This window comes from Eumetopias jubatus, unplaced genomic scaffold (genome assembly GCF_037043125.1).
Source record: "Eumetopias jubatus isolate StellerSeaLion01/CBP00866 unplaced genomic scaffold, mEumJub1_p1.0 scaffold_2, whole genome shotgun sequence".
Taxonomy (NCBI): domain Eukaryota; kingdom Metazoa; phylum Chordata; class Mammalia; order Carnivora; family Otariidae; genus Eumetopias; species Eumetopias jubatus.
In genome coordinates, this window is record NW_028274808.1 from 62,350,836 (window position 1) to 62,360,875 (window position 10,040).

Here is a 10,040-nt window from a genome sequence, read left to right on the forward strand (position 1 = left end):
ACACATGTAAATATTCACATATTTTTGTATATATGTCTACACTCCTAAAAATCATAATAATAAGAAAAGTAACTGATAGTAAATGGGGCAGAGGACCCGAACTGATAGTTCATATAACCAATATTCACATGAAAATTTGCACATGATTCATGAAATACATTCAGAGAAATGCAAGTTAAAATACAATAAGATATAATTCATACAATTCCATGCTTACTAAGATAGCTAAAACAAAAAAAGACTTAAAACAGGAAATATTGTTGAGAAACTAAAGCAACTGTAATCTCATACATCTTGATGATAGTATAAAATAGTACTACAACTTTGAAAGATGACTTGACAGTTTCTTATGACTTTTTCAGCTTATGCTCCTATCTTGCAATTCCACTCTTAGGAATGAAAATATACATGCATACCTCAGAGATATTGTGGGTCCAGTTCCAGACAACCACAATAAAGCTAATATCACAATAAAGTGAATCAAATGAATTTTTAGCTTCCTAGTGCATATAAAATTATGTTTATACTATCCTGTAGTCTATTAAATGTGCAATAGTATTATGTCTAAAAAAGCATTGTACATAACTTAATTGGAAATACTTTATTGCTAAAAAATATTAACCATCATTTGAGGTTTCAGTGGGTTGTGATTTTTTGCTGGTGAGGGTTTTACCTCAATGTTGATGGCTGCTAACTGATCAAGGTGGTTGCTGATGGCGGGGGTGGCTGTGGCAACTTCTGAGAAAAACACAATGAGTTTTCCCACATCAATGGACTCTTTCACAAATGATTTCTCTGTAGCATACAGTGCTGATTAATTGCATTTTACCCACAATAGAACTTCTTTCATAATTAGAGTCAATCCTCTCAAACCCCACCACTGCTTTATCAACTATGTTTATATAATATTCTAAACTCTTTGTCATTTCAACAATCTTCACAACATCTTCACTGGGAGTAGATTCCATCTCAAGAAGCCACTCTCTCTCTTCATCCATAAAAAGATGTTCTAGTATGCTCAAGTTGACCAAGAGATTGCCACCTCTTTAGACTCCACTTCTAATTCTAGTTTTCTTGCTATTTCCACCACACCTGTAGTTACTTTCTCCATTGAAATCTTGAAACCCTCCAAGATATTCATGAAGATTGAAATCAATGTCTTTCAAACTCCTGTTAGTTTCCAATTTACTCTGTCCAGATCATCAGAAGAATCACTTTCTGTGGTAGCTATAGCCTTACCAAATGTATTTCTTAAATAATAAGACTTAAAAGTTGAAATGACTTCTTGATCCATGGGCTGAAGAATGGCTGTTGTGTTGGTAGGCATGAAAAAACAAACATTAATCTTAATGTACATTTCCATCAGAGCTCTTAAGTCACTCGGTGCATTGTCAATGAGCAGTCATATTTTGAAAGAAACCTTTTTTTTTCCCCCTAAGTAGTAGTTCTCAACAGTGGGCTTAAAATATTCAGTAAACCATGTTGAAAAAAGATACGCTGGCATCCAGGCTTTACTGTTCCAGTTATAGAGCACAGGTAGAGTAGATTTAGCATGACACCTAAGGGCTCTAGGATTTTCTGAATGGTAAATGCGTATTGGCTTCAACTTACAGTCACCAGCTGCATTAGCTTCCAATGAGAGTCAGCCTATCCTTTGAAGCTTTAAACCCAGCCATTGACTTCGCTCTAGCTAGGTAAGTCCTAGATGATATCTTCCAATAGAAGGTTGTTTTGTTTACACTGAAAGAAAATCTTTTGTTTAGTGTAGCCACCTTCATTATCTTAACTAGATCTTCTGGAAAACTTGTTGTGCCTTGTCCATCAGCACTTGCTGCTTCACCTTGCCCCCTTCTGTTATGGAAATGGCTTCTTTCCTTAAACCTCATGACCCAACTTCTGCTAGCTTCCAGTTTTTCTTCTGCAGCTTCCTCACCTTTCTCAGCCTTCAGAGAATTGAAGAGAGGGCCTTGCCCTGGGTCAGGCTTTGACTTAAGGGAATGTTGTGGCTGCTTTGATGTTCTATCCAGACCACTCAAAATTTTCCATATCAGCAATAAGACTTTCATTTTCTCATCATTCATGTGTTCCGTGGAGTAGCACTTTTAAATTATCTTCAAGAACTTTTTCTTTGAAGTTACCATTTGGTTAACTGGCACAAGAGGCATATCTTTTGACATGCTTCCTCCCTAAGCTGAATCATTTTTAGATTTTGATTTAAAGTGAGAGAGATATGTGACTCTTTCTTTCATTTGAACACATAGAGGCTATTATAGGGTTCTTAATTGGCCTAATTTTAATATTATTGTGTCTTAGGGAACAGGAAAACCCAAGAAGAGGGAAAGAGACATGAGACTGGCCAGTCAGTGGAGTAGTCAACACACACAACATTTATTGATTAATTTTGTTGTCATATCCAGGCATTATTCAATGTGCCCCATAACAATTACAATAGTAACATCCAAAGTCATTGATCACAAATCACCATAACAAATATAATAATAATTAAAAAGTTTAAAATATTGCACGAGGGACACTTGGGTGGCTCAGTCGTTAAGTGTCTGCCTTCGGCTCAGGTCATGATCCCAGGGTCCTGGGATCGAGCCCCGCATCAGGCTCCCTGCTCAGTGGAAAGCCTGCTTCTCCCTCTCCCACTCCCCCCTGCTTGTGTTCCCTCTCTCACTGTGTCTCTCTCTGTCAAATAAATAAATAAAATCTTTAAAAATAAATAAATAAATATATATATTGCATGAATTACTAAGATTTGACACAGAAACATAAAGTGAGCCAATGCTGTTGGAAAAATGGCACTGATGATCTTGCTTAATGCAGGGTTCCACAATCTTATAATTTGTAAAAAAAAAAATTTCTGGGAAATCAATAAAGTGAGGTATGATAAAATAAGATATATCCTACTTATATACCTAAAACTAACAATGTATATTAACTATACTGGAATTAAAATTAAAAACTTAATAAAGAACAAGATATATCTGCATGTCCATAAAAAGACTTGTACAAGAATATTTTTAGCAAGTATATTTATAATAGCTGAAAACTATAAACATACAATTGTCTAATGGTTGAATGTTTACCATTTATTAGTATTTAAGTTGTAGTAGATCCACATAGTGAAATACTATACCAATAATATATATATCTACTGTCACATATAAAACCATATGGTTAAAGCTCCAAAATACTATGTTGATAGAAGTAAGAAACAGAAGAGTATATGAGTACATTCTGTGTGATTTATTTTATATGAAGTGTAAAAACAGATAAAATTATAGTATGGTGGTAGAAATCAGAACACTGGCTTCCTGAAAGGAACAGGAATTGTTAGAAGCACTAAGGAAATACCTGACATGGTAGAAATGTTCTTCTGGGTTTTGATTTTGATATTGTTTATATCAGTTTATATATTTGTCGAAATTTATAAAATTGGCTCTTGCCATAAGTGGCCTGACATATTCTCTGAAAATGGTTTGCTCTTCAGTTGACCCAGAAAACCCTACAAAATCATGCAAATCAAGAGGCTCAAATCTTCATATTCACTTTATGGACACACTTGAACCTGCCCACGGGGCACCTGGGTGGATCAGACTGTTGAGTGTCTGCCTTCAGCTCAGGTCATGATCCCAGGGTCTCGAGATTGAGCCCCATGTCAGGCTCCCTGCTCAGTGGAGAGTCTGCGTCTCTCTCTCTCCCTCTGCACCTCCCCCTGCTTGTTCTCTCTCTCTCCCTCTCTCTGTCAAATAAATAAATAAAAATCTAAAAAAAAAAAAAAAAACACAGAAAAGAAACTGCCCAGGTCATCAAGGGTATGCATATCTGAAAAGCCGCCAAGTATCTGAAAGACATCACTTTGCAGAAGCAATGTGTGCCATTCAGTTGCTACAATGGTAGAGTTGATAGGTGTGCCCAGGCCAAACCATGGGGCTGGACACAGGGTCGATAGCCCAGGAAGAATGCTGAATTTTTATTACACATGCTTGAAAATGCAGAGAGTAATGCTGAACTTAAGGGTTTAGATGTAGATTCTCTAGTCATGGAGCACGTCCAGGTGAACAAAGCCCCCAAGATGCGGCATAGAATTTACAGGGTTCCTGGTCTGATTAACCCATACAGGAGCTCTCCCTGCCACACTGAGATGATCCTGACTGAAAAAGAGCAGACTGTTCCTAAACCAGAAGAGGAGGTTGCACGGAAGAAAAAGATATCCCAGAAGAAACTGAAGAACAAAAACTTATGGCCCAGGAGTAAATTCTGCATAAAATAAACACAGAAACAACAAACAACAACAAAACCTTATCAAATTCTACACTTAAGATCTGTGCTTTAATCTATATCTAGATTTTACCTTAAAATAAATAACTATATACACACATATTCATACACATACACACAAACACACTTCTCAAACCAGCAGTTAGAGAAATCTAAGTGAATTATTTTCACATTTTGGTCAAAACCCCTCCATTTCCCCTGCCAGAAGTCACTCACTCTGTCCTGCAAGGTCATATTTGCCACTTTGTTCTTTGTAAAACTCACCATTTATGATTCCCTTTTAAGGTCATTATAATGTCTTTCCTCTGGCTGGGCTGTTCTTCCCCAGTGTCTACACCCAACGCCTTTACCAACTTGAGATCTTTGTTTCTATTTCAGCTTCACAATTGGTAAGTGTCCCACTACACTAAGTAGTCTCCCCTCCCTACCTTCCCTCCTTATTTATCTTACTTTACTTCCTTTTTTTTTTTTTTTTTTTGCATGGCATTTCTCAGCTTCTAACATGCAATATAATTATATTGATCCTACTTTTATTGCTTACTTTTTTTGTGGTTATAGCACAACTTAGATACATCAAATGGACAAAAAATTAGTATAATTTGCAGTATGTTAAGATAAATTGCCTTTGAATAGAAGCTTCCTTTCCAGTACTTTGAGGTCTACAAGATATACCTAGAAAATGTATACCTAGAAAATATTACTGTGGAAAACGCTTAAATCAAATGGGGGGAGGGCCTCCCTCTTTTTGATTAATTGCTGTAACACTGTCCTTTCAGGTGGCTGAGGGAGTTTTATATTTTCTTTAGACATCATTAGGCGCTGGAACTCTTGCAGGACAACTTTGGTGCTATATGAATTCTGCCATTTTGCTAGCACTGATATGGCTCTTGAATCCACCACTCCAGTAGAACTATTAACTCCATTCATAATAATTTTTGTTACAAAGCTTACAAAGGGGGTGCTTCTGGGTATTTAAGTCCACATTCTATTTTAAGGCTGTATATTTGTTTTTCATAAACTGTTCTTGGAGGCCTAATCATCATCCCAGTCCATCTTGTGTCATGTCTTCATCATCTTCTAGATCTCAGTTAACTGTGCCATCTCCTACTCCTAATTGATCCTACTTCTATTGCTTACTTACTTTTTGTTTCCCCTGCTTCCACTAGTTTGCAAGCCTTTGTTTTTATCAATCCTTTTTACTGGTGGATCACTCAAAATCTTTGTGGAATTAAATAAAAAGCAACAGTTTCTTTTTGTTCAAAAAATATATGGAATTAAATAAGAAATGACAGTTTCCTTTCATCTCAGATCTTTCTGATAAAATCAGACATTGTTAAATTTCAAGGTAGATAAAGGACCCAGAATTTTCTAAAAATTTACTAGCATAAGCTCCTTCTCTTATTGTCCATCCTTTCCTTCCTCCCTCCCTTCCTCCCTCCCTTCCTTCCTTCCTTCTTTCCTTCCTTCCTTTCCTTCTTCCTTTTGTCCTTTTATCTTTCCTCCTTCCTGACATCCTTCCCTCTTTCTTCCCCTCACTTCTTTTCTTTCTTTTCTATTCACTGTAAAATTTGCTGGAAATGGGATCCTCCTAAAAAAGTGGACGTTTTAATACCTTCCTAATAATGAATTGCAGGAGGAACTAATGAGTAACAGAAGAAATAGTCTCTCTCTTTTTTTTTTAACAGTATTCACACATGCTTTCCTGAAAGAGTTGCTTCTTTGAAACTTCTCTTCATAACAGGGATAGAATATTATTATTAAATAAATTTTTAGTAAGTGCAATTTTATATTGAATAAATAACATACCAAAAAAAGTTTCCAATGGTTATTGTCCAAGTAATTTTCCCTCTCTTCATTCCTCACAGAAGTTCACTGAATCTGCTTTCAACACTAAAATACAAAGTTTGTAATTGAGCTAGGCAAGTAATAAACTTTTAAGTTATGTTTGAAGATTGGAAACATTTCATAATTCAGAAAAGACATACGCTCTTAAAATTCAAAAACTAGAAAATCCATACGGATGGAATGCTTTCTTCCCTAATTTATGCCAGATTAATGAAGTATGAATTTTCATAGCCTCTGAAAAGATCAAAGATGAAAGGAAAAAGCAGAAGGAATTCTAAGGTGACTCCCACCAAAAAGCTAACTGGAGAGGTAACTTTATGATATTTGTCAGTTGTCAAATTTATTCAAGTAAAACAGAACTTGATTTATATATAGTATAAATTGAATGATTTATACTAAGGTGACTTGATGCCAGAATGTTAACCAAATGTTAACCAAATAGTCAAAGAAAAGAAATGAAAGTTATGAGTAAATGTTAAAACAAAATACAAAATAAATAGTAAATGATATGAAAATATATCTAAATGGCAAAATAAAATTAATGCAGAGAAGTAAAAGGAAAATGAACTTTGTAATCTCTGATTTGTGCATGTATCTATATTTAATATTATTATATTTTATATTATTATACATAATATATATTAAATATTTGCTATATGTATTATATATTAAAATTTATATTACTATATATTATATAATATAATCTATGTATATGTATATCATCATATTATTGTAAGAGAAAAATCACTATAGAAAATAATTCGAATTGTAGAACACAATAACTTATTAAATGTCCAAGCCATTTTTAACCTGGAAAGGAAGTCATAGACTATAAACTTGTCCAACACTCTAATTTGTTCAGAAGCCTTAGGAAATGAAATAAGGGCTGTCAATAATTGAATTATGCTCTAAATACTCTATTCTTTTTGTACACAAAAGTCTAAGAGCCTTGAGCTTTATGTAATGTGCTTTTAGTATTAGAGCTATAAACAAAGGTTATAGTCATTGAATGATAAGCACTTAAATTATTCAGCTCCTGGAAATAAAGAAGCAACCATTTCAATTTCTGTATAAAGATAGAAATATATCTTTTAAAATTGTCTCTTCACATTGTTTCACTAAATAGCTCATGTTTACTATTTTATTTAAATTATGTACACATTGTATTAATATCTCAAGGTCCTTTGACTCTTACTACATAGTGCACCAATATTAAAGTAAATTATGAAACAAAGAGCAGTGCTCAAGAACTCAGGTTCTCCAGGACAATGTAATACTCTTACTGGTGGAAGAATCTGCATTGCATGAATGACGATCTCTGTCCTTGGATTCCCCACAAAAAGATTTACATGAGGATCCACCCTTGAATAAAGACAGCCAGAAGGAAAGGAGCAAACACAAAGCAATTTATTAAAGTGAAAGTACATTCTGAAGGTGGGAAAGCAGGCAGGTTCTGGGAGGTGGAACCAGCCCTAGGTTGTTTTGGGATTGGATATTTTTTGCCTCTCTCTGGGCTGGGAAGAGCGTGAGGTACCCTGAGGTGGTCTCTAATGGAAGCTGCTTCTAATCCTTTGGGAATCTCCTCCCACAGGTTGAGAAGGGGAGTTTTTGATCCTGCAAGGGACCCTGAACCATCATGGCAGTCTTTCTCCATGGTGGGGGTAGTTTACCTGCAATGCAAATGCATTATAATGAGTCTAGGGTTTACCCTGGAGCAGAGGTACAAGAGGAGAGTGCTTGTTCCTACCTGTGGCCCTTGATCTGTCAGCCCCAAGGTCTTGGAAGCCATAAGGTCAGGATGTTGTGCCCCTGGGGCTTTTAATTTGAGACTTATCACCATCCTTGCTTCCAACTCACATCTCTGTCAATCCCCCTAAAGGACTTGGGACTCTGCCTCCATGTGCTCCTTGCATGTGCCCCTTCCACTGCTCCTGTCTAGCTTTTACCTGACAATATATGTATATTGCTTCTTGCAATCTGATCCCTTTAAAGTAATTTTAAAGAAAAGCAATATTAACAATTTTCTTAACACACTAAAATGTCTGTGCTGAATTAACCCTCCCCTTGTTGCACTAATGTTAATTTGGTTCAGAATATCCTTCTTTATGAATGTAAATAGCTTCATTTAAAATCTATAACCTTGTAAGGCTAGAATTTTAATTAGAGAACAAAACTGTTGCCCCATAGTCTTTAAAGTGAACTCTTGCTTTGATTGTAAGTCAGGAATAAAAGTAGCTATAAAATTATGTCCTTACTTGTGTAACAACAATAATCAGTCAAATTGATTCAAACTGCCTGCTTTGTACTGAGCTGTGAACCTGGGTCAACAAGATCTTAATGAGAAAAAGGATGTGTTAACTTGCTTCAAATGGCCAATAGTTTCAGTTTCAACAAACTGAAAACCTATTAAATTATAATTATTTTAAAGTTTCCGTATGTTTAACCATAACACATTCAATTTACCAATATTTATGCTTGGCTTAGTCTAAACCATAGGTAGCAACATATCAATGATTAAAATGAACAAGTCTTATTAACATCATTTTATTAAGAATGTCTTTCCTGAAGACCTGTTGTCAAATGTTTTATATTGCTTATATTGCTTTGATTTGTATTTTAACTTTTTGCATGATTTTGTTGCTTTCTGTGAAGGAGTTTTTGAGTTGTTTTGCCAACATCATTTGATGAGTAGTTAATGACTAGATCGTGACAATAAATGTCTTTGTGAATTTGTTGCTACCATTTTTACAGGTTAATTGCTACCTCACCTCTTAAAGCAGTTTATTTTCTTTTTCCCATCTAACTTTCATTCTTGTTAGCAACATTTTCTACCACCGAGAAAGTGAGTTTTACTGTAATCTTAAAGAAAAAAATAATTGCCAGTATAGCTGAAAGATCAAGTTGGATTAACAAACAATTGTTTGTGCTAAAGTAAATTTGATCCCCAAATATGATACTATATTTCAGAGACACAATCAAAATAAAGCATGTCTTAACATGCATTGTTAAAGTCAGAATTTTATTTATGGGGAAAATTTTATCACATACATTTGTTTTTCTTTTTCTTTTTCTAATGTGTCAACTTATGTTTATCACAGACCAGGATAGTTACAAATATTATTTCAGATAGGAATTGTCATGGAAGATACAGAAATAAACCTCAGGTTAAATAAACAAAAGGGGAGTTTATTGGAATCACATCACTGAGGGAATCACAAAATCAACAAAAGATCAGAGGACAAGAATCAGAAAATGCTTACAAACCAAGAGCTCATTGAAAAGCTGGGCCTAAGGGGCGCCTGGTTGGCTCAGTCGTTAAGCATCTGCCTTCAGCTCAGGTCATGGTCCCGGGGTCCTGGGATCCAGCCCCGCATCGAGCCCTGCATCAAGCCCCTCATTGTGCCCTGCATTGGGCTCTCTGCTCTGAGGGTAGCCTGCTTCTCCCTCTCCCACTCCCCCTGCTTGTGTTCCCTCTCTTGCTGTCTCTCTCTGTGTCAAATAAATAAATAAAATCTAAAAAAAAAAAAAAAAAAAAAGGAAAGCTGGGCCTAAGAATGCCCAAAAGACTTTCCTGAAGAGTTTCAGCCTGCTTTGCTGCCACCACTGATATTCTGTGGTTTTTGTTGGTATGTCTAGACCATTCACATTTAATGTGGTTACTGATACAATTATGTCATCTATTATCATAATATCTATTTTGCTTGTAACTATTTTCAATTCATTGCACTGTTATTTTCATCTCTCTTTTTTTCTGCCTTCTTTGGTTTAAAGTTAAGTTTTTATATGCTTTTACATGACTCCATTTCCCTCTTCTCTTAAAATATCAATTGCGCTTCCTTTAAAAGTTTGCAGTATGTATTTTTAACTAACCCACTCTCAAATAACCCCATTCTGTCTCACCAGTAACA

At 35.3% G+C, this 10,040-nt stretch overlaps 1 pseudogene; it reads right to left on the reverse strand.

Moving 5' to 3' along the window:
- Positions 1-5,036: 5,036 nt before the first annotated feature.
- LOC114210107 (ubiquitin-conjugating enzyme E2 variant 1 pseudogene) lies at positions 5,037-5,339 on the reverse strand (annotated as a pseudogene).
- Positions 5,340-10,040: the final 4,701 nt, after the last annotated feature.